The sequence below is a fragment of the Ambystoma mexicanum genome, chromosome 6q (assembly GCF_040938575.1).
Source record: "Ambystoma mexicanum isolate Mex_15411 chromosome 6q, UKY_AmexF1_1, whole genome shotgun sequence".
Lineage (NCBI taxonomy): Eukaryota > Metazoa > Chordata > Amphibia > Caudata > Ambystomatidae > Ambystoma > Ambystoma mexicanum.
In genome coordinates, this window is record NC_090937.1 from 1,156,193,662 (window position 1) to 1,156,217,411 (window position 23,750).

Genomic DNA, 23,750 nt, shown 5'->3' on the forward strand with positions numbered 1-23,750 from the left:
ATAGTTCTCCCCGTCTAGACCACAGCGCACACACACTTTTGTGTTCTCATGGAGTACTCCAACATCGGGATTAAAGGGCCTGGTATGCTTACATCTTGTAAGGTTTTCCAAAGTACCCTCCTATCCACTTGGTCAAAGGCTGAGCTAAGGTCCATAAAGGGTGCGTAATTCGGAGAGTCCAAAACCTGTACATGATTTGCCAGAATAAGGTACAGATTCAGGCACTAATGTATTGTGACGGTATCAGGTAATATTATCCCCATATATATGGTCGCCGTAAATAATATCGCCGGGAAAAGGTCGCAGCGATATTATATGGATGACCGTAAATATGGGGACAGGGGCAAAAAAAAATGTAAAAAAAAAGTTTGGGGGTTGCAGGGGTGTCCCCCGCATGTTCCATGCAATAACGTCGCCATTTTTCGGCGATATTTTTGCATGGCGAGATTTTGGTGCCGACATTATTACATGGAACCATTGTGACAGTGTCTTTACAGAAAGGCGAATGTGTATCTGGCAGAATACTATTTTCTGTCAACCAGTCTTCCAAGTGCTTCAGAATAATACCGGAGAACAGCATTGACCTACCCTCTAACAAAAGTAATGGGCCTATGTGAAGAGGGTAAAGATTTACTGCCCTATTTGAAAATTGGAACAATTATTCCGATTTTCCAACTATCAGGAATTTGTTCTGTTCTGATGAGACCATTAAAAACCTATGACAAGAAGGGTCCCCACACGTCCGGCAGAGAACAGAATAAATCATTAGGGACAACATCAAATCCAGGGGACTTAAAAAAGGTTTCTATCTTTGAAGGTCATAGATCACCTCCTTCAGCTTCATCGGGTCTAAGTGCCCCTAAGTGCAGGGCCACCGCTGGTTTGAGCCATTGGAGCCGTTCATGTCCATGTCCTCGATACAGAACAGCTCCTTGTAGTGTCTTAGCCAGGTCTACTCTGCTATGTGCATCTGGAGTCAGAAGACACCCCGTATCCAACCCTCCAATATTCCTGGTCCCAGTACTCCAGAATATTTTAGTATCCGATCTTTTTGCTACCCCGCACAAACCTTCCCAATTAAAAATAGCAATTTCCTGCCTATCTGATAGGGCGGGCCTATGTTCCCTACGCCTTAACCGAATTTCATTAATGTCCTAAATCTGTGTTTTTAACCCCTCTCAGAGAAGTCTTTTCTTAAACTTACTGGTCTAAGATTGGTGCTTGGACTGGGGTCAAAACTACAGGAACAGTGGAGACTTGCGGGGATTTGTAGTCCCAGATGATAGTAGTTTTGTGCACTGTTTTTTTCTGTTTTTCTGTTTACAGGTTGGATGAAGAAAAGAAAAAATTAAATGTTCTTGTTGAAACTGAAGATTTCAAGTTTTGAAAACAGCTGCTATGAGAAGTGGCATGAAAGGGTTTTAAGCCTAATGCCCGCCTCCGGTCTTGACATAGAATCAATTACCTCCTGGTATCCTTAATGACTCTCATTCCCAGTTCAACACCGTTTTTAAAGTTCAAACGTCTCAGCCTAAACTTAGTCCCCAGAGCAACAACTGCGGAGTGCGAAATGGGATTTCTATTTATGCCCTCATTTATTTCCCATTTAAGGTATAGAGGGTTATGGTCAGCTTCAGTTCTATATTGAATTTCAAAAGAAGCTATACACCTCCACCACCTCATTGGTACAAGTATATAATCAATAATGCTATATAATCTACCGTTGTTAAAAGAATAATCCCCAGCTGTACATGAAATAGACTTGCCATTTACAAACATGTAACCTGACTCTGCCAAAATTTCCCATGGATACAATGATTTATCAGATGTGGTCGGGTCAGCAAGGGAGGCGGGAGGTACAGAGAATACTCTCTCTTCCTCTGTAAGTGTAAACATGCCCTCCCACATCCCTAGATATATATTAAAGTCTCCCCCATAATAATTGAAAAATTAGCTCAGGGGTCAGCTGGATTGCTTAGCGTAAGTTCCTTGAGCGATGTCAACAAATATATAAATCATTGCCCAATTATAAAAATTAACCAACCGTAGGCGCAGTCATAACATAACATAGAAATCACCTAAAACTCCAAAAAATGTCATTTTAAAGACCTACATCTAGTCTCTCGCTTTCAGCAAATCTAACTAGTGAAACTTACACAGCAAACGTTTGATTCTGAGAAATTAGAAATGTGCCTAGTAACATAGAAAAAGTGCATAAAACTTTAGAAGGTGACTTTTTAGAAGTCCAAATGTAGTCCCCCACTATCTCCGAAGTATACTGATAAGACATGGCAACTTAAACGTGTGATTCAGCTAAATTAGCGATTTGCATAAAAGCCTAGTAAGATAACATTGTCTGAATAGTATATGGAACTCTTTAAGATGACATTTTAGAGCTCCAAACCTTGTCTTCACTATCAGCGAAGTACAACATGGAGAAATGACACCATAAACGTTTGATTCACAGGAGTAAGAATGTGTTAATAAATCGTTTAGAGGTTCAAATGTAGTCCTATCTATCAGTGGAGTATAATGATAAGGAATGAGGGACAGTGTGATTCAGGGAAGTTTGAAATCTGCATAAAAAAGCTGAGTAATATAAAACAAATGGTACATAAATCACTATTATAAAATGAACATTTAGAGGTACAAATGCAGTCCGTCTCTCTGACAGAATACTACCTGTGAGCCTGAAATTGCCTGAGCTTTATTTATTTTTATTAGGAAAATGATGCAGGTAGATCTGTCTCTGAAATTGATGTCTGCCAATTAGCGCCCCCCTTTCATAATGCTCCATGCTAAAAACATGCTGCAAACATGTTACTCAGCTAGACCTGTTATTGACACCTCTCAGAAACTGCCTTGTAGTTTTGAAACATGGTAGTACTAAGTGGCATGTCTATTCTTGCCAACAGAATCATGGAGCCCAAAGCTCTAGCAGCCAGGATCTGCAATTAACCGTGGGCATTCCTGATCCTAAATAAAAGTATAGAATGTTGAGCTTCTGGAACCTGCTGGGAGTTGATGAACTATATATAAGCCATGTCTGGTTGTGTCATGGTGGTCCATGGGAATCCACAATTATACTGGCCAGAACCTCTTGGTGTCATTGTATAGACATCTATGTTTCTAGTGACCTTCCTGTCAGGGCTTCTGATGTATTCCTTGGCTGGGACCAAGTTTCACCCAAACATACCATTTGGACTCTGCCTAGCAAGCGCTTTGTCTTCCATGGGAAAGGTTTGTCAGCTTCCAGGAAGACAGAGCTACACACAGTGAGCAGGGAGAGGCCCTGTGCTTCAAAGTACTTCCTCAGCCAGTCCAAAAGAAATCGCACCAAGGTAGTAATTAACGGAGACTCTTTGATGTTAGAGTAGCCAGGAGAGAAGCATTTGTCCACAGAAGGGTCTCCCCGACTTGCATTCTCCCAGTGCTCCCAAACCACCTGTACTCCCTTTGCACTTCCTGCAGACAATGCACTGTATTATATAACCAGGCAGAAGACTCTGAAACAGCAGCCAGGATTGGACGTCATACAGAAGGCTAGATGGGAACCAATCCACTGTGGAAGATTGCCTATTTAAGGGTTTGAGACCACCACCCATTGAATCACCTTGGGACTGCTTAACAAGAGGGATTACACCTCAAACCTTGCTGAGAGTACAATCGTCTCCAAACTCCTCTTCCATAGAGATAAGACAAAGAAAGACCTCCAAGAAAAGAGCAAGCCTTTCCCCTCAACCATCCCAGAAGAACATTAGGGATGGCCTGCTAGCTGGATAATGACTAATGCGAGCTGAGACCAGTGGTTCCCAGGTACCTACTCACTGGATGTATCAGACTCTGCGGGCTCTCTCTAAAAACCTTCTTGGCTGGGAAGTGCAGTTCAAGGATTTACCTTGTCTCTGGATACCCTGTACAGCCCCTGCCGACCCAGCAACCAGAAGTCAAGACAATGCTTGGACCCTGTTTCCCAGCTTTGATCAGTATTCGAGGTGGCTCGACCATCTTGAGATGCTTTTCAAGCCATTCGAAGCACCCATAACTGCCTTTCACATTCACCATTTTTCAATCCATATCAGGACATCAATCTGTTGACTCAACACATCTCCTGCCTGCGCACCAGCAATTTGAGTCCATCACCACTGAAGAACTACAGTGCATCGTTGGACCGCTTAAAGACAACTTGACCAGATTGATACACTGACTTAAAACATTGCCTGGCTGCTCTTCGCCCAATTTGAGCCGATCATGGCTACAGGCCTGCACTGTTTAGCTGGACCATCTTCAACTAACAACAACTTCAGTCCATTGGAAACATCCAGCTTAAAACATCTGAAAACCATCTTGGCCCATTGCAAAGTGCCTAGAAGCCTAGCTGGACTCCTTTGAGCACCAGGAGCAAGCATTAAAGGTATTTGATGTCCCTCTGTCCACCTGAGCTGCCTTAAAGAGCCCTACTGACTAGAAAGACCCCACTTTATATCTTTTTAAATGGCATCTTCAGTGAACATGACATTGCTGCTAAAATTATTGACTGTGTATCCTTGTTTTCAGACACAGATTGCCCCCTTTCATTACGAGCCTGCCTATTTTGTATCTTCACTTGAAGGGGCGGGTTATAGGGTCCTGAAGAGTATAGCCTGCCCTCAGCCCATGCTTTCTTAAAGAGGTGAAGGAGGTACACCGGTCGGGCTGTGTCTGTTTCACTTTTCTGATTGGGCTCACTGCTTGTGGATATGTTGTGTGGGGCTGAGTATGAGTTTGATTCCCTACTCATCCCAGCACTCCTTCAGACCACAAGTAATTTCATCATACTCACTAACAGTGAAGTAAACTGACAAGGAATTACGCTTTTAAAGAGGAATTTGGGGAAGTGCAAAATGTGCATAAAAATCTAGTAACATAAATGATATGCTATGATAGGTTAGTTATAATGCGCTTAATACCGAGAGGTTTCTAAGCGCGGACCGGGATTGAACCTATGTTACTCTGTGTCGTCTTGCTTCCAATGCAAGCCCTTTGCTGCTGAGCTATCCTCCCGAGACTAAAGAATAGCCTAAATAATTCTATTCAATTACACTGTAGAGGTCCAAATGAGATCCCTCACAATCAGCGAAAGACACCAATGTGGAATGACACCTTGAATCAGTTTGATTGGGAGGTGTGAAGTTTGCATGAAAGCAGAGTAACATAACGTAAGATAAACTGCACATACAATGCTACATGATGACCTTTTAGAGGTCCAAATATAATTCCTCCCCATCAAGGAAGTATACTGATAAGGAATGACACCTTAAAAGTGTGATTCAGAAAATGTGAACATTTGCATACAAGCAGAGTAACATAGATAACATGAATAGTGCATAAGACTCTACACAATGACATAAAAGTGACCAAAGCATAGTCCCACTACCAGCGAAGTGTACTGATGAGACCAGACACCTTACAAATTTGATTCAGGAAGTTTGAAATTCGCAATAAATGAGTTACATAAGAAAGCAACCCAAATAGAACATAGAACTCTTGGAAATGGCATTTTAGGGATCTAAAATTGGACTCTCACTTTCAGCAAAGTATACTGATGACTAGGAATGATACCTTAAAGGTGTGATTTGAAAGTTCAAAATTCACAAAATAATCGAGGAGTCAGAGTATAACAATTTTCTCCAAACGGATCAGATAAACTAAATTCTTATAGGGAAGTTGAGGCTAATGAGGAAAAAACAAACCAAATTAACCTTGTGTATTAGCGGCTGAGGTAAATCTCATAAATGTTGTGTGCCTGACATGAGGGAGGGTCTCAAAAATGTCAACCAAGTGTCAACATCTCAATGTGGGACAGATACTTGCATGGGCAAAATCAAGTAGAACCCACTGAGATATGGTTCTATTTTCTACATACTTTGTGTCATTTCCTAGCTTTTGGAATTAGCTTGAAAACTGTACAAATACAATTGTTACAATTTAAGTGGCTCTTAGTCTCTGAACTAAACCTCTTTTTCACAGTAGCTGTCACCATTCCATCCCAGTCGCACCTGAATCCCAGCAGGTAGTCATACAGACATGTAACTCTAAAGAATGGTCGACACTCCCTGTTCCTCCTCCCCTCTTGTGTCCACTACATTCACCTTGAACACACTCGCCTCTCAATGCTCTGTCACTTTTAGCTGATCAGTGGGCAATCCCAGATTTTTCTGTCTGGCAATCTGACAGGTTACAGTAAAATCTAACATACAAACCTCCATACTTCAAGGGTGTGCTGGAGCACAACTCAAGTCCATCAGCAACCACTTACTGAAGGACGAACTTCAGTACTCCATTAAGTTTTATGCTCATTGTTTTCTTTTTTAACATTTGTTTATCGGCATTTAAATAAACAGCAATATCGTGACAGAAATTACATCTGTTGAGCGCCACAACATTCTCAAAGCTCTAAAACAATATACATAAAGAATTTAATAACAACTTTCATACACCACTGTCACAAGTATTGACATACCACAATTGACAATGGGAACTCTTTTTGAGGTGTAAATCCAGCGGCTATCTACTGTTACACATTTCCTCAGTTCCGCCCCCCCCACCCCACATCCGAGGTGGAATCGTCCCCCGCCCCCCCAATTAGCAATGAAACCTTTCAACACGCAAATAGGCGGGCTCTCAAGGAGGCATATCATCATAGGGAAAAAAACATTGACTGTATGAGAGAGTTCCAGGCCAAAATATTATCATTCACGTCCTGTGTTTTCCTATGTACATTCTGACACCACACCTTAGTTTCAGTCGTAGACCAAAGTTTTAGATAAGCCCACCAAGCTCCATATTGTGGCCCAGATGGTGACTTCCATGTCATAGCGATCCTATGCTTCGTAGCATACAGGTCAAATGAAGTTGTTTGGTGACATGTTTAGTGGCCTTTGACGGGGGTATATACCCAGTAAGCATGATTCCCGTGCACAAGCAAACCTAGTTATTCCCGCAGTCTCAATTTTCATTCGAACAGTGGACCAGAATGGTCGCACCTTTGGGCAGGACTAGAGCATATGCATTAGGTCAGCATTCCCCCATTCCACTTCCTCCAAATTCCTACCCCAGATCCTCTTCCCATAGAGCTTTCACCCTGACATCTCCCTTACACTGAACTTCAGATAACTTCCCGTACATCCTAGACATACTGTATCTCCCCACCCCCAGTCACATCATAAAGCAGTGCAGTGTTGCATCAGTATCTGGTTCATTAGGTAAGATCTGCCATTGGGTTGTAGCATCACTCACCAACCCCATATACATCAGGAATTGCCCAGAATGTACTCCATATTCCTCTAACAGTTCAGGAAATTCCAATAGGGTTCAATCATGGAACATATCTCCCCAAACAGCAACTCCCTTGGTTTCCCACCACCTCCAAATAGTCCGAATAGCCCCCTTTACCCAATGAAAGGTGGATACCAAAGGCATGTTGGGGGAGTAGGGCTCCCATACTCTAAGTCATTCTTGGGTCTTATGCCAGAGTTCTGAAACCAGTTTCAGAAGGTAAGGACTATCTATGAACCTTCCAGTGTCCAACCACAGAACCTCCTGCAGCGTAAATGGCTGAATAGTCAACAGCATCAATCTCGTGTCTAAAGTGGTTTCATCCAATAACCACCAAGAGACGAACTGGGTCTATCCTGCTAAAAAATAAAATTCAAAGTGTGGTGATTTGATACCCCCATCCTCATAACTCAAGGAGAGAGTATCCAATGAAATTCTATTTCTTCTGGTCCCCCACAGAAATTCCCTCATCTTCAATCAATAAAAAATATCCTAGGGTGCAGCTTTCACCCAAGGGCAAGCACGATCACCATAGGATTCCAAAGCAATAACGGGGAGCTGTTGGGATGCATGTACAACATCCCAGCCAAGCAAAAAGGTTCAGGTTGAGCAAAACCTATTAGAGTGCAACATCGGTGGAGCAGAGTGAAGGTTGTGCCATGGACAGCGCATACATTGACTTAGTTAGGTCTAATGCATATTAGATACTGATATATAGCAACACAGAAAGAGCAGCAAATGTATCAATGTTGTGGTTGCAGAGGTCATAGAGAGGGTAGCATTATAGGCCCAGTGTGTATTTGATGCAACTGTAGTGATGTAGGGTAGCGTGATTTGCAGGAAGGATTGAAATAAGCAGAAGATGGAGTCAGCAAGGTTGTGTGGTAGAAGTGAGGTCAGTGTATTAACATTTAACATGACAGAAGTGTCACCATTTTGGATGTGAAGGCCTAGCACACGATCAACAGAAGAGAACGCAGGACTTGGCGTGGAGCTGCGACTCTGGCAGCTCAGCTCCAAAAACAAATCCAATTTCCCGTTCCCCAGGGGAGAAGCTGAGGTCACTGGCACCCATCGTGCGCAGATAAGCACTAATTGTGGTGGGAAAGGAATATTAGTTGGTAGAAGAGCAGGAAGGAATGTGACAAAATTCATGAGAGTAGGGCACGAGGGTTGGTGATGCCAATAAGTCAGCGAAGATTTAGAACACTTCAGCCCTCACCGAGGGGTGGCCACCCCATCTGGATTACACCCAAACACACAAAAGCAAAAAAATCCTTGAAATTCAGACTCGAGAGCGGTGCCCTAGTCACGTCATGACTGGGCACCTAGGGTTGGAAGGAGATAAGGGTGGAAGCCATCTTTGGAACGTCTTCTGATTCAGGACAGAAGGGGAGGAGGTGATGGCAATAAATTCAGTACAATGTTAGGGGGGGGCTATTGTCTAATCCAAGCAGAGTTGGTCTCACTAGTATACTCTGAGTGCATCTGGACGTCTGGGTGTACATCACGTGACAAGTACCGTTTGGGAATGTAACATTACGGGTAAACCACCAATCCCGTAGCTGGATTTGGAAATGATAAGGTAGGGAACCATGTGTCTAGTGGAATGGGAGTAGCATAGATGTGGCCAATCGGTGCAGGAACTATAGGGGGGGTTAGCATGTTCTATAGGTGGTAGCCAATGAGGGTGGTGGGATTATGTTGTACTCATTATTATGCACAGTATTAATAATTATGGTTTATCAGCCTATAAAAGATGTAACCCTTTGAAGAATCAAAGAGCTAAGTGTCAGTTTGGTTCTATGGGATTTTCTGAGAAATGTTTAACTTGTAATAAACCTTGTTTTCCCTTGCAAAGAGGTGCAGTGATTATTTTGTGTTTTGCATTGTTTTTATGCCCCGGTTTTTGGGCTGCCATCCTTTCAATTTGGTGCACCTGACATGACCCGAGACTCTCCGTGAGGTCGGGGGTGTCCCAGCCGCGCCTCCTGGGTTGCGTCACCCATCTACAGTGACCAGTCCCTGTGCACAACTTGGAGAGGTTCACAGGTGCTGTTTTGCCAGAAGGCCTGTCTGCTCTTTGGAGTGTGGCACTGCTCCAAGATTGTGCAGGGCGTTGACGGGACCCCATATTGGTGGGACTCGAGAGAGCGCATAGATGTAAGTGCACCTTTGTGGGAGAAAACGATATGGGGAAAGTGTGTGTGTGAAATAAGTTGATGGGGAGTGAGTGAAATATGACAAGACCACGTGGCAGTATATATTCGTTTTTGTATAAGGTGACATCACAGTATATATTAGGAGGTAAAAGAGGGCAAGAGAGTAAAGACACTTCTCTGATTGTGGAGGAAAGGCAGCGCTGTGTGATAAAATAAGGAGTGAGGTCCAATATACAGAGGACCTGGGAACCCTTCACTCTACAAAAAGGTGTGCGAGGAGGTAAATACCCACATCCAGAGGCAAGGGGATAGAGGAAGGGTCTACACCATTTGTAAATAAGTGTGATTTTGTTGTATAGGCCCATTATATTGCTGGCCTGAGATCCCTTTGCCAAGTAGAAGGGAACATAAGGAGGTGCATTTTCTTGTCCCGAAGTGGAGATTGAGGAAGGGTATGAACTATTGTGTTTATATCTATGTTTTGTTTTATTTGATTTGAGGTTTGAGGTGTTTTTTGAGTAGTGGTGTATGTTGAGTTTTGATCGAAGAGTTGTGTGGGATTCAGTGTGTGGGGTTGGGACGATGAGGGAAGGGAGAAGTAAAAGGAGGTGGGGGCAATAGTGGGAGGGCATGGAAGAGTACTACAGCTGGATCAGTGTTTGAGGAATGAAATAGCATTGTAAGAATAGACTTAGTTACAACATGAGTTCCTTGACCCCACTTGAATATATGTGTACAGCGTTCCTGCTGTACTAGGAGAAAATAATGAAGTATCACAACGAATGGGTCGTTGATACAAGAGGGGGAATTTATAAACCCTGGACCAAAGAAATAACAAATAATAGAGATGTTTTGAGTCATATGTATACTTATCTGGTGGCAAAATATAAGGGGAAGAAGTTGAGAAATAGAAAGGGCATTCTCGAGCTCTGGAGAATGGTAGAGGATTTTAAGGATGTCCCAGAGGATCCCAAAACAGGAGAGGTATGTATGCAAGCGCCTTGCCTCACTCCTGCCACCTCTAGTGCCACGGTGTCATCCTGTGAGCTGCCATCAACACCCACAACCCCCACATCCTACCACCCCCAAAGGGGTGTTAACCCATGCAGCAGCTGCAGGGTATACTGATCCTCAGTATGTTCCCCATTCAACTCTTCGACAGCAAGCACCCACAATTTATGAAAATGCCCCTCAGTCCCTAGCAGCAAGTGCCATGTGCAACCCATTAGTGGTGGAAACAGAAAATAGGGCACAAAGATATTTAGAAACAGCACTCCAAAGGACGGAAGCAAAGCTTGCACGAGTAACCCAGTAGAGGGGAGAAGGGCGAAGAGTGTCAATAGGTACTGACGAGTGGAGAGCAGGCATTATTTTATTTAGACTTGACAGCACTGCTATTAGAGATGTACATGTTGAAATGTAGGATGATGGTTGCAATGCTGAAGGATATAGGGGAGGGCAACCGGTAGCAGATAGTTTAGATACCAAATCCATCCAATCAGAAGCTGATGCATGAGTAGCAGAGGATGAGGAAGAGTAGGGGACAAATAAGGAGCAGGGAGAAGAGGTGCCTCTTAGAGTGAGGCCTAGAGTAGAGCGTTTGTGGGGACCAAGATTGAGAGAGGGACCAGGTTGTATGGCAGTCATAAAAGGGAAGCAAGGGGGGAGAAGTTACCAGCTGCGAGTAGTCAGGAATGAAAACCGGACACAAGTTAGACATGGTTTTGGCTAAAGACTTATTGATAAATAAAAGGGCTTTGGAAAATGCATCGCTGTCCCAGTGCTAGAGGTGCTTTCCTACCTAAACTTCAAACTAAGGATGTGTCAGTGTCATAATCTCCAAAGCAAAACTGTCCTTTGTCCAAAGTACTATTCTTATCTTCACATTCTAAGGAAAGAAATCGTAAGGTGAAAAGGATAATGTCTTTGGCCTTCAGTTTTTTAGAAGAATTCAACTGAGCAAAGCAACAAATAACTCCAACAAAAGTAAGGCTATGGTACCTACCTCTTACAAGTTTCACAGTACCCAAAACTCTAAAACAAAAGCATTCATGATGTCAGTATGTAACATGACAAGAATGTACGATTACACTTCTATGGGGCATGGTGCACCAATGGCTACGTGGCCACATGAGTTGGTTCATGTACCGTAAGGAAGTTTGTAATACAATGGTGTGTATAGTAATGTGTTGATGACTAAACTACTTATCTCATGATAGTTGTTCAATGATCTTTGATAATTTTCTGCCACCATTACAATAACAATCCCTTTTGGATGCTTTCGATGAAAACTAAATGTACATGTGATGTCATCAGTGATGTCATCAATGAGATTTGTGATGGCATCTTTGATGTCATGGGTGTTAGTTCTTGCAGTGCACACTGGCAGCGCGAGTTATGGGTGTTTAGCCTACCATAACCGGCGAATATTGTACATGTAAAAATGGGAAAGTCCATTTGATCCAAGTCACACATTCCACTATGCCACCTAGTAGCCATTGCTGGAAGTTCACCTCTAGTTATGAGCCCCAACAGCAAGGCATTGTGGGTATGCAAACTAGCTAGATCTCCCTCTCTCTGTCTCTCTCTCTATATATATATGATACATGGCCTGTGGTACCGGCCATGTAGTTTTGGTTAAGTTGCTGAACTCATACGAAGAGCACCTTTTTGGGCGGCTTACAACTTCGCTGCCCCTGGACGAATCCTCACCAAACTTTGCATAAAAAATATATAGCCCACTGTGAGAGAGGTCCCAAAATATTGTAAAGGCTTACACATGTTGTGTCATTTGACGAATGTACAGAAACGTTTGCAACATTCTTTTACATCTAGATAGAAATGTTTTTGTAAAGTCTGAATCGATTTTGTCAAGTGGGGGCTAAGTTATATGACTATTGTATGTGCATACATTTGACACTTTGTAAACAATAAAACTTGGGTCCATTTCCAGCAAACTTGTGTAAGGAGCATTGGCAAAGACCTTAAAGCATGGTGTTGCTAATTTGGCCGTGTTTTATTTTTGTGTCATAATGTAGGTACAAAAAATAGTGGTATACCTTTGGTGACTGAGGTGTAGCCTGTGGCTATGGCCAGTGGCCACATTGTCTGGGTCCTACAATAAGGTCATGATCCGGATGATCTGCCTACTGGCTATGACCACGAGGGACAACACATGGGGTTACAGTGGCCATGTCTACCTGGGACTGGCTTTGTGGTAAAGTTATTCAAAAATGTGATAGGTTTGAAAGGGACGAAAAATGTGCTTGTGGTAATATGGTCATACGGTCTCTCTTCGTCTTCTGAAGGCTGCCATGGAAAGTGAAGAGGGTCCCTCTTTGGAACCCTGCTTTCCCTCTTCATGGTGGCTATCTTGAAAAAGGATTTTCCTTCCGACACAGGGACACCGGACAGTCCCGGTGTAGGAAGGAAAATCCTTTTTTTTAGCAGCCCAGTTTTTATGGTTGCTTAGCTTACCATAACTCTCAAATTTCTGAGGTTTTTTGGTTTTACCTGTAACCATAACATCCCTTTAAACGTTTTTTAATTAATTGCATTGGTTTTTATTAGTGCAACTTCACCATAACGTCCCTTTAACAAAGTTGTTTCATTGAATTGCATAGGTTTTTATTAGTGCACCTTAACCATAATGTCCCTTTAACAATGTTTTTTCAATGAATTGCATCGGTTTTTATTAGTGCCACTTCACCATAACGTCCCTTTAACAAAGATTTTTCATTGAATTGCATAGGTTTTTATTAGTGCAACCTAACCATGCCATCCCTTCAACAAAGTTTTTTCATTGCATATCTGTTTATATGCATGTGCTTACCCTCTTACAGGATGGATGTTTGTCTGGGCATGAAGTCACTTCTTGGTTGGTTGTGGTGTCTCCAGGTATTTCTATTATTATGCATCTGTGGAAGATATGCAAAAAGATTGTGTTTTTCTCCGTAGAGAATGCAAAGTGAACACTGATTAGTAAAACACACTGTGTGTCAAAGAATAAAGGCTGATGTTAGGAAATGCAGTATATGGTTTCTGTTAGCCAAGGACAATGGGCACAATTCATTCACAAATTGATTCCCCCCCTGCCAGCCTGGTTTGTGCATCCCAACTGTTTACAATTGCAATAAAATGCATCCACACTGAATGGTGTTGGAAAACAAACTTTCTCTAGACTTGCTTTCTCTGAAGGCTTGGTTGTCTGCAGGACAATTGGCCCTGGCTGGTGCATGACCGGAATGTAGGGGATATAAAAACAGGGGCTACAATCAAGGGAAGCTGAAACTTTGAAAGAAATACAAGAAATAGAAGCCTTTCAGATCCGAAAGATGGTCCCCTTCCGATATGGGGACAGGCCTCGTGACATCACAAGGCCGGCCCAGCTCATTATCTGCAGTGGGAGATCTCTGTGTACCAAATACATCCCCCATTTACGATCTGCAGTCCCCAACTTCAAACAACAAAGAGGATAATAAAATAATACAACAAAATCTGGTGACAGGATGGCCAAGGGTGGCAAATGGCCTGCAGGAAGGGAAACTCATATTTGCACATATGAAGATTCCATTTGTTTAAATGGACTGTCACAATTGTTGCTTTTTCCCAGAAACCACAAGTCACAACGATTACATATATGTTTCATTATTTTGATAATTTCTAGGTGATTTTGTTGATATAAAATTCCTCCGTCTGAGACTTAGGGGATTGTAATGACCAGCTAAAATGGGTTTCTGGTTGATCTGAAAATGTCGTGAATTTAAGAGTTGGCGAACTGGTGGAGGTTCACATTAGTAATGTGGGGAGTAAATTACATGTTCATAATTATTATGCTTTTTGTGTAAATGGCAGAAAATTGCCACATGGCCATGCAACATGCAGAAATGGGTGTCTTTCTTTTTTATTTTATTGAGCATTTGTTAGGCGCTTATACAAAAGAATTGTGTTTCGAAGTGCCACAAGGCTAAATGGGAAGGGAACAAAGGAGAGAAAAATCAATGGCAAAACAGTAAATATACAGTCATGGTCCTAATAGGCCTTGTGGTATTTGGACGTTCAAGTGCAGTGAAGAGAAGTGCAGGAGATAGGAATGGGGCAAGGAAAGGACAAGTGCTGGTGGGGGGCCTGGGAGGGAAGTACCAAGTAGCATGGTCCCAGGCCCCATAAAGCCGTGTGGCTGATGCAGAGGGTATTGTATTGGATCATTGAAGCCAAAGAAAGCCAGTGGAGAGATTTTAAGGCTAGAGATAAATGGTCTCTGGACTTGAGGCCAAGGATATGTCTTGCAGCCCTATTCTGGATTAGCTGGAGGGGGTTAGAGAAGAAAGAGGGAGACTGAGAAAGAGGCCGTTGCAGTAGTCCAGCCTAGCGAGGACCAGAGCTCTGGATACATTGAGCTCCTGGGGGAAGGTGAGGAAAGGGAGAATGCCTCTGAGGAGGTGAAGCTGGAAGTGGGCCTTCTTGGTAAGGTCCATGATGTGAGAGGTGAAGGAGAGAGCAGAGACGAAGATGACCCTGAAGTTTTTAGCCTCACAGGATGGTGTGGGTAGAAGGCCCAGAGAGAGAGGTCAGAGGGTAGAATGAAAGGAGTACTCAGGTGTCCCAATGAGGAGGATCTCTGTCTTACTGGCATTCAGACAGAGATCGTTAGCTGCACACCATGCCTGAATGGTGGATAGACAATCAGGGATGAGATAGGTGGTAGTAGAGGGAAGTTTGAAGAAAAGCTGTGTGTCATCAGCATAGCACTGGAAATGAGGAGAGAAGGAGGGGATCAGGTGAGCAAAAGGGACGAGATAGATATTGAAGAGCCACGGTGATAGGGAAGTGCCCAGGGGGATGCCAAAGGTAGAAAGTGTGGTGGTGGAGGAGAAAGGGGAAGGGCGATTAGAGAGGAAAGAGGTCAGCCAATCAGGGGTTTCACTGAGTCGTTTTATGAGGATAGAATGTTCACAGTGTCAAAGGCAGAGGAGAGGTCAAGGAGGATGAGAACAGGGGAGAGCTAGAGTCAAGGTTTGTGAGCATGACTTCACAGGTGTTCAGGAGAGCAGTTTCCATGCCTCTGAATGCCCTGAATCCAGATTGATGGTGGTGGAGGCAACCAAAAATGTCACTGTGGATGGTCAGTTGGGGGAAGACCAGCTTCTCCAAGAGTTTACCTAGTGGCAATAATAAGCCAGACAGGAGGGGTCAGCAGGCAGCTTTTTTAAGAGAGGGTGCACAAGGGGGTGCTTGAAGGATAGAAGGAAAGAGCCAGTCGTGAAGGAGTGGTTACAGAAGTCAGCGAGAGCTGAGGTGAGAGAGGAGATGTTGTCCTTAATGGTTGTAGAAGAGCAGGGGAGCACCTGTTTGGAAGAGACCTTCATAGAGCGGATAACTTTAGAGATTTCATCTGGTACTATGGGCAGGAGGGAGGAGAGTGCAGGGGGTAGAATGCGGGGGCTAAGGAAGGCAGGGGAAGAGGCACAGGAGTGGACATGGGGGTGGAGGAGAGTGAGGACAGAATGTCCTGCATTTTTTAGGTGGAATGGGAGGCCAGAGCAGTTCAGAGAGCCTGGGAAGGAAGGAGAGAGGTGTAGACTGCAGCTGAATTGGTGAGTTCCTTGAAGATTTTGAAAAGCTTGGCCGTGTTGTTAGTGACTCCAGAGATGTGGGCTTGGATATGGGCCAGCTTTTTTTCGAGCAGATAGAGCAGATAGAGAAACGATATTGCCTTTGGAGCAAGCACCAAGCCAGTTTGTCAGAGGGTAAACCCAAGGTCTGCCACTTCATTTCAGCAACTCTGCACTTGCATTTCAGAGGTGCTAGATCGTAGTCATACCAGCCATTGGTCTTTGAGGCAGGTTTTAGGTAGATCCTCATGACAGGGTCTAGGATGTCAAGGGTATTGGAGATGGAGGGGTGCAGGTTAGCAAGGACAGAGACAGAGGGAGAGTCAGAGGCAGGGTTCAGAGGGGGATTAAGGTGGAAGATGCTTGTTTCATCGGTCGGATGACGGCGAAGGAGGTTGGGAGTGCTGGGGGTGCTCGGATAGAGGGCCAAGTGGCCCCAGACCTTGAAAGGGGGGTGGTGACCAGATCTGAGATAGGGATGTTGCCAGAAGTTAGGGCTTCCAGAGTGAGTCTGGCTGAGTGGGTCAGGCCAGAAGGAAGAATAGTGAGTCACAGAGGGCACGGAACTGTGAAGTGTGTGATTCAAGGGGATCGAGGTGGCTATCGAAGTTACCAAGGAGGAGGAGAGTAGAAGAAGAGGTTGAGAGAGAGGGGGCAAAGTCAGCCTAATCAGAAAGGAAGAGAGAGACGGGGCCTGGGGGACTGCAGATGGTGGCGAGGGTGAGAGAGAGGGTGGGCGAGACCCCAAGCCTATAGGTGAGGCATTCAAAAGAGGAGTAGGATTGAGTAGGTATGATGGAAGCAGGGACCCACTCAGGGAAAATCATGGCCTGTTGGGTCTGGGTTTTGTAGCCCTCAGGAAGGAGAGTGTCAAGAGCAGGGACAGAGCTGGCATTGAACCACATCTCGATAAGAGTGAGGATGTCTAGGTTAGAGTCTTCGAGAAGGAGACAGATGTGAGAGGAATATTTGACCGCAGAGCGAGCATTCAGAGTAGTTAAGGGAAGCTGGTTGTCACCTTTGAAGGTTTTCCGCTGGGGGTACATGGGTGTGGTACTCTCATCAATGGTGGTGTCGAGGTGAGAGGAAAGGAAGAAGGAGGAGTGGCAGGTGAAGGGAGGAAGTTTATGAGAGAGGGCAGGCGCTGGTCGAGAAGGAGAAGGGTAGGTTGAGAACCTTGGGCCATGATAGTGCCACTGTGATGAACATTAATGATACACCTAAAGGATGAGTATTATGCCAGGAGTACTTCCCACCTAGTTCCACCATTAATGGGTGTGGTGGAGAAGGGGGATAGAGTGGAGACCAGATGGGGGTCCATAGGTCAGCGGAGTGGGCAGAAAAGAGGATGTCAGTAGTAGTCTGCCTGGAAGTAGCATTGACATAGGTGTCAGCAATAGGTAGGCCTGGGTTAGAGTCCAGGAAAACTTTTTCAGCTTTTTGCTTCCAGACTTCGTGAGACAGCTGAGACTAGATGATAGAGTAGCAGTTGGTATAGATAGGGGAAATAGAAAGTGCCATGGGAGTAGGGGAGGAGAGAGAGAGACAAACACGGAAGCTGCACAGTGTATGGGAAGTCACCAAGTGGCCTAGCAGCCAGGCAGGCACAGAAGAGGTAGGTGCGCAATGGAAACAATTAACGCACATATTTAAAAGCACACCAGAATTTGAATTTCCAATAAAGCACTAAAATGCAACACAAAATGGAGCATGTACAGGTTTAAAAAGCACACCTACATTTTAATTTGTAATAAAGCACTAAAATGCAGTACAAAATGGAAAATGCACAGATTTTAAAAGCTCACCTAAATTCGAATTTCCAATAAAGCACTAAAATGCAGCACAAAATGGGGAATTCACAGATTTAAAAGCCCACCTAAAGTCGTATTTTGAGCAAGGCACTAACCAGCAGAAAGAGAACAATGGGTGAGTTTGAAGCACAGCAGATACATATATTAAGCGGTGCAGGAATTACAGTTTGCAGTTAAGCTAGAGGGGAAGGGAGACATGATTCAACCAAGCTACCAAGGGCAGAGGGATATAGTCCAGGACAGGGTAATCCGGGATGCTTACTGGTGAAATGCAAAAACAGGTTTTCCATGGTTATTGCATATAGGAGTCACTGTTGGTTTGTTCTTTGATGAGTGTGGCTGCGGACAAGTCACTGGAGCGGCCGCATTGCGAGCGGCTCCCTCCAGCTTCGGACAGGGCCAGACAGGGGCATTAGTGGTGGGCCTTTGTCAGGGGCTGGCTCAACCTGCTGGCCCCCTGATTGGCCTTTAGGCTGCAAGGGATGGAAAACATGGTGCAGGTAAGGCAGGCTGGCAAGGCACTACATTGTGGGACATGGCATCGGCCATGTTTGAAGATCCAATGCCACACAGACTTCAACAGCCCCACTGGCTGCTGTGATGATAAAGGCAGCAAAGTAAATATATGTTTCAGGCCCAAACAAAAATTGTAGAAGGTGCCCACGTGGCAATTTTGGTGATGATTGAGCAAAAGTCTTTGTTTCAAAGCGAGCACTCATGAATTCAAACAGTGCCCAGCTTGGCTTACCTGCGCTGTTCTGCAGTGATCTTGATATTTCAAAATACTTGTGGTCTCATGGAGGCTTGCAGTGCCAGCTTTGAAGGAGACGGAGAAAAGTGAGGAAGTTACTGTTAAATCACAAAGGCAGTTAATATTAAATCACAAAGTTTTTGACAAATAACTAGATGTTTGCAAAAATTGACATGAAAACAAAAGGGCATTTCAAAGGGAAGTTGCCATATGTCTGTTGCAGACTCCTAAACTAATCCTTAGAGAGAGGCTGGTTTTGAGAGATGCGAGAATGGTGACTGTTCAATCCAATTTGCGAGAACACTTGCATGGTACTGCCCAAAATTGTAAACTTGATGGTGTTATCACTGCTGTACTATGAGGAAAGGGAGGAACTCCTACAATTACCATAGGGAGAGTGCTGCTGAGAATGACCATCTGACAGCTGCCAGGAAAACCCAAAAGGAGATTTTGCTGAATTTGCATCTGGGTAGATCTGTCTGTTTTTGCTGTCTCTTGCTGGGGAGGCTTAAAAGCTGACTGAACTCTATGGTGAAGAGCTGGACCCAAAGCAGAGTGACCAGATCCCTGCCCTATCCTCCAAGAGGGTCCTGAAATGCAGCTGGCATTCCTGAACTTTAAACAGAGGCTTTCTATGTAAGTAGAACTGAGCCCTGGGAGACCAAAATGAGGTGGAATCTGCTTGCCTTAAATCCTTTGCCTTTGGTGAGTGGGAGGGGGGTGCAAAACTGTGTAGATCATTAGCCTAATTAACTAAAAATATAAAAATAATGTATCCCCCTTGAAAGAACCCCACAGGTTGATTTTGTTAAAATTCAAAATTAACAAACCTAATTCCGGGTGTGCACTGAAAACATAGACTGTAATTTAATTGAGTAATCCTATTTGTCCTGCTGACCCCGACTTCTTTAGAAAGAGGGGTGTCTTTGTCCCTAACCTACAATAATCTCTAACTGCCATTTTCCCCAACAAAAGCCTTTAATGCAATCCAAGATTCCCAAATCAGCCCAATTTTTACCATCTGGCACGCCAACACAGGCCTTTAAGTGGAGGGTGGAGGGTCTGAAATCCCAAATTCTTAAACCAGCCCAATTTTTCTGTCTGACTTCCCCCACACAGACCAAAATTAGAGGGAGGGGCTGAAAAACCCACTGCTAAATCACCCTGTGCTTGTTTACGGCTAGCATTTTAAGCGCGCAAGAAAATCGAAATTGCACAGCACTACATTTGTAATTGATTTTGTTCACAGACCTGCGCTAATCATTTATTGAATTGAAATTGAGATAAAGTACTGTGATTTGTGTTTTTCCCAATTAATTTGGGTGATTTATTTGTGTAACATGAAGTTAATTGTGAGCCACAAAGAAGGTGGCGTGTTTAGTTTAGTGTGATTTTCTATTATCTATAATTCAAATAAATACAAATATATTTCCTATATACCGGCTGGTTCTTGGCTCATTGATAGCTCATGGGGGAGGATCTAAGGGGCATGAAATGAGGCAGAGATAGGTCTGATTTTGTTTGTGTTTTCTGATTCTTACCTGGAGGACCAGTATCATTGACAGATACCCTTATATTTTGTATACTGTTAGTAAAGCCCATTGGCTGGAAGGGAATTGATTATAGTGTGGCAAAATTAAAAGTGATGAAATTATGGAGAATGTTAATATATACTCCTTCTCCGATGAGCATTATAAGAAACTATTAGAAACTGATGCACTCCTCAAAGGGGGCAAGACTAATGACCCAAATTCAGGGGTAAATTACGAGATAGGTAAAATAACTCAAAAGAAGAAAAAGCTGATTTGCACTGACTTACACAGCAGATGTATGCTGAAATACATGAAAGAAGGTATATAATACCTGAGGGACTCCAAGTTAAAAATATTCCAGGACTGTTTATAGACAATCCTAGATTCCAAAAAAATTGAAGTGGAGTAGGGAATAAGTGATCCGGGGACTGGATCATGCTGATAATTGAAACTGAAGAAAAGGAGGCAAAGGCACAGGGGGAATAACTAGCAGTCATTGACAAGCAATTAATTGAGAATATAACAGTCCAAGAGGCAAAAATAAAATTGGAGAATTTGGAAGACGAATTAGAAAAAATTCAAACAGCTAAATTTAGACCGTAAAATACATAATATACAGAAAGATAAGAGTAATTATAAGGAAGAAAAAACATATCCTTATTTGTGCGCTGGCTTCTACCTACAAATCACCAGTGGGATGTATAACCGCCGACTGACCAGGTATGTGACTTTCTCTAACACTTAAGGGTCCTCCAGTGACTCTGATCAGTCTATGGGACGATCAGGGCCTGGAACAATGGGGGGCACAAGAGGTCAACAACAACAAGGTTTTTTTTCAAAGAGGGGGGCAATGGAGACGACCACGGCAGAGACAGCCGCAGTTTGGCCAAAGCATGAGAAGCAAGCAATGGTACTCAGATCAATAAATAAGGACAGTATACCCATCTTTAATCTATCTCAATACACACTGAACGCCTCTGAACTGGTCCTCCTTACTAAAGGATTGTCGTTTGTCCCAGTAGCTAAAGCTGATGTCTTTATGTGTGCAATGGAACTACATCATTTCTTCCGTAACATCAGATTGAAACATTTTTTTAAGTCTTTTTAATCAGCAAGAACTCTGCGAAATCCGGGATCACCGTTGACTCAGACGAAATCAAGAACATCAAAGGACTCAAAGCGAAGTCCCATTTTTACCTTCCTCCACACATATGTCCCCCTGAGATATTAGCATTTGAGAATATTGTGACAAAGCAGATGCATGAGGCAATTGAGATAAATAACTACCAACAGGATAATCTAAGTAAAGCAGAAAGATTGAGCCTTAAAAATGTGATCAATAAACGAGAAATAACTATTAAGCCTGCAGACAAAGGGGGTGGTATAGTGATGATGGAAACTACCAACTATGATCAGAATGCTTACGGCTATTGGCAGATGAAGCATCCTACAAAGAAATAGACTATTATTCTACATCTAGATTACAGGAGGATATTACCAGCCTGATGAGTCACACAATTAAAGAGGAATGGTTGAGCAAAGAAGAGGGGGGGTTACTGTGCAAAACCCATCCGAAATGAGCTGCATTTTAGATATTACCGAAAGTGTACAAAAACGGACAAAACCCGCCCGGGAAACATATAGCATGGGCAATAGATTCCCTACTGGAGTCTTTGGCTGTTTATACAGAATTGTTCCTAAAACCCTTTGTGTTGGAAATGCCAGTGTATGTCAAAGACACAACTGACATGATACGAATCAGTAAGGACATCAGCATTGAACCGAGCGACATTTTGGTGACCATGGATGTCAAGACATTATGCACATCCATTCCGCAAATTGAATGTTTAGATGTATTAGCTAACTGTCAAGACCAGAGAGATGTACCACATAGTCCACCAACAGGTTTCATCTTAGAATGTGCACGTTTGGCGATGACTGAAAACTTTTTCCTCTTTAAACAGCAATTGTTTAAACAAATGAAGTGAGTGAGCATGGGGGCAACATTTGCCCCAGATGTGGCGAACCTATGTATTGATGACAGGTGTATACGGGGTCTAGACAATGCTTTAAAAAGATTGAAATATGGAGACCATCTAGTTGTATGGAAATGATACATCGATGATGTGTTTTTAATATGAAGAGGCACATAAATATCATTGATGGATTGGAATGGAGCAAGTTAATTTTTTAAACCTAACTATCAAAAAATCAGAAGGGTCCTTGAAACAACACTGTATAGGAAAACAACTGACAAAAACTCCTTACTGCATTATTCGAGTTTCCATCCTGATGGTCTCAAACTCAATCTGCCATATGGGAAGTTTCTAAGGATTCGCAGAAACTGCACCAAAAAAGAGGAATTTGCAGTTAATGCAACTCAACTTTGAATGGTCTCAGTATTTTGCCCTCGGCTCACACGAACGCATTTTGCGCTTCTACCTGATGTGTTCCTGCATGAAAATATTTTTTGCATAATCTTGATGCTACTTGATGAGCTAACCATTCAAAGGTTAAAAGCCCAAGAGACCAGAGAACACTCTCCGAAAGAAGGAAAGACAGAAGTAGAAAAGTGCAGTTGGTTCAACACCTGCACTCTCTGGATTGTGAGCATGGATTGATGCATGGCGCATCGTGATTTAAAGGGCCCTATCTTGACCACGTGATCAGGCCTCTGTTAAGTTAACAACAGAAGGGCTGAGGATATACTCCAGCGTTGACACTACCTCCATTACTGCTGATTGGCGATTTATGCTAGATGACATCTCGCACCTGATGACACATCGGGCAGGTTTCACCTACAACCCATCCGCATCCTGAAGAAGGTTGCCCTAACATTGTGACTTTATCCATAGCCATCACCTGATGACTGAAACATATGTCGATACTATTGAATAAGCAAAATGCTATTTGATCTATATTTTGTGTGAACACCCATTTGGAATGGAAATAGGTGTAAGGAATTGGTTTAATGTATGAGTATTTTTGGCTACTTGAACAACCCACCTGTGTAGAAATGTACATTAATGAGTGCGTGAATCAATAGTGATATGAATGGTGGAATATACACGTGGATGCTGAATAATTTATCATTTAAGAGATATGGTGTATGAACAAATACTGTTAAGTTATATATAATTAAATATATTTTGTGATATTAACAATATTGATGTCTGTATCAAGAGAGTCTCCAATCTCACTTGCCGAGGTCCATTGTATTATTGTTCTATGTGTCTAGCCTGGAGGACCTGGGGCTTAACAGGCACCCTTATATTTGAACCCATCATTCCAGATCAGAAATTATGTGAATTGTATAGCATTTGCTAAATGGAATTTCTCACCCGAGTACTCAAGTTTCTTTGTGTGACTGGAAGACCAGGATCATTTAAAATGGCCACCTGTAAGGTGGCCATTTTAAAACCTTTCTCCTCCCACAGAAACCCACAGGAGGCCTGTAAGGCTGCATATAATTTGCAATGTGAGGAGGATCAGGCGCCTAGGGCGTTTGTGCATGAGTTAAAGCAGGCATTTGCTCAGACTTCCTGGCGAGTGAACACACATAG

At 43.2% G+C, this 23,750-nt stretch overlaps 1 long non-coding RNA gene across 1 annotated transcript in view; it reads right to left on the bottom strand.

Annotated features, from left to right (window-relative positions):
* The window catches only part of LOC138516541 (uncharacterized), a 198,632-nt gene that overhangs the window by 33,754 nt on the left and 141,128 nt on the right, over positions 1-23,750 (bottom strand). Inside the window, exons 3-4 of the long non-coding RNA XR_011282284.1 lie at positions 18,653-18,720; positions 13,312-13,396 (exon numbers count right to left, since the gene is read on the bottom strand). This is a non-coding gene — a long non-coding RNA (uncharacterized lncRNA). The remainder of the gene's footprint in view (positions 1-13,311; positions 13,397-18,652; positions 18,721-23,750) is intronic.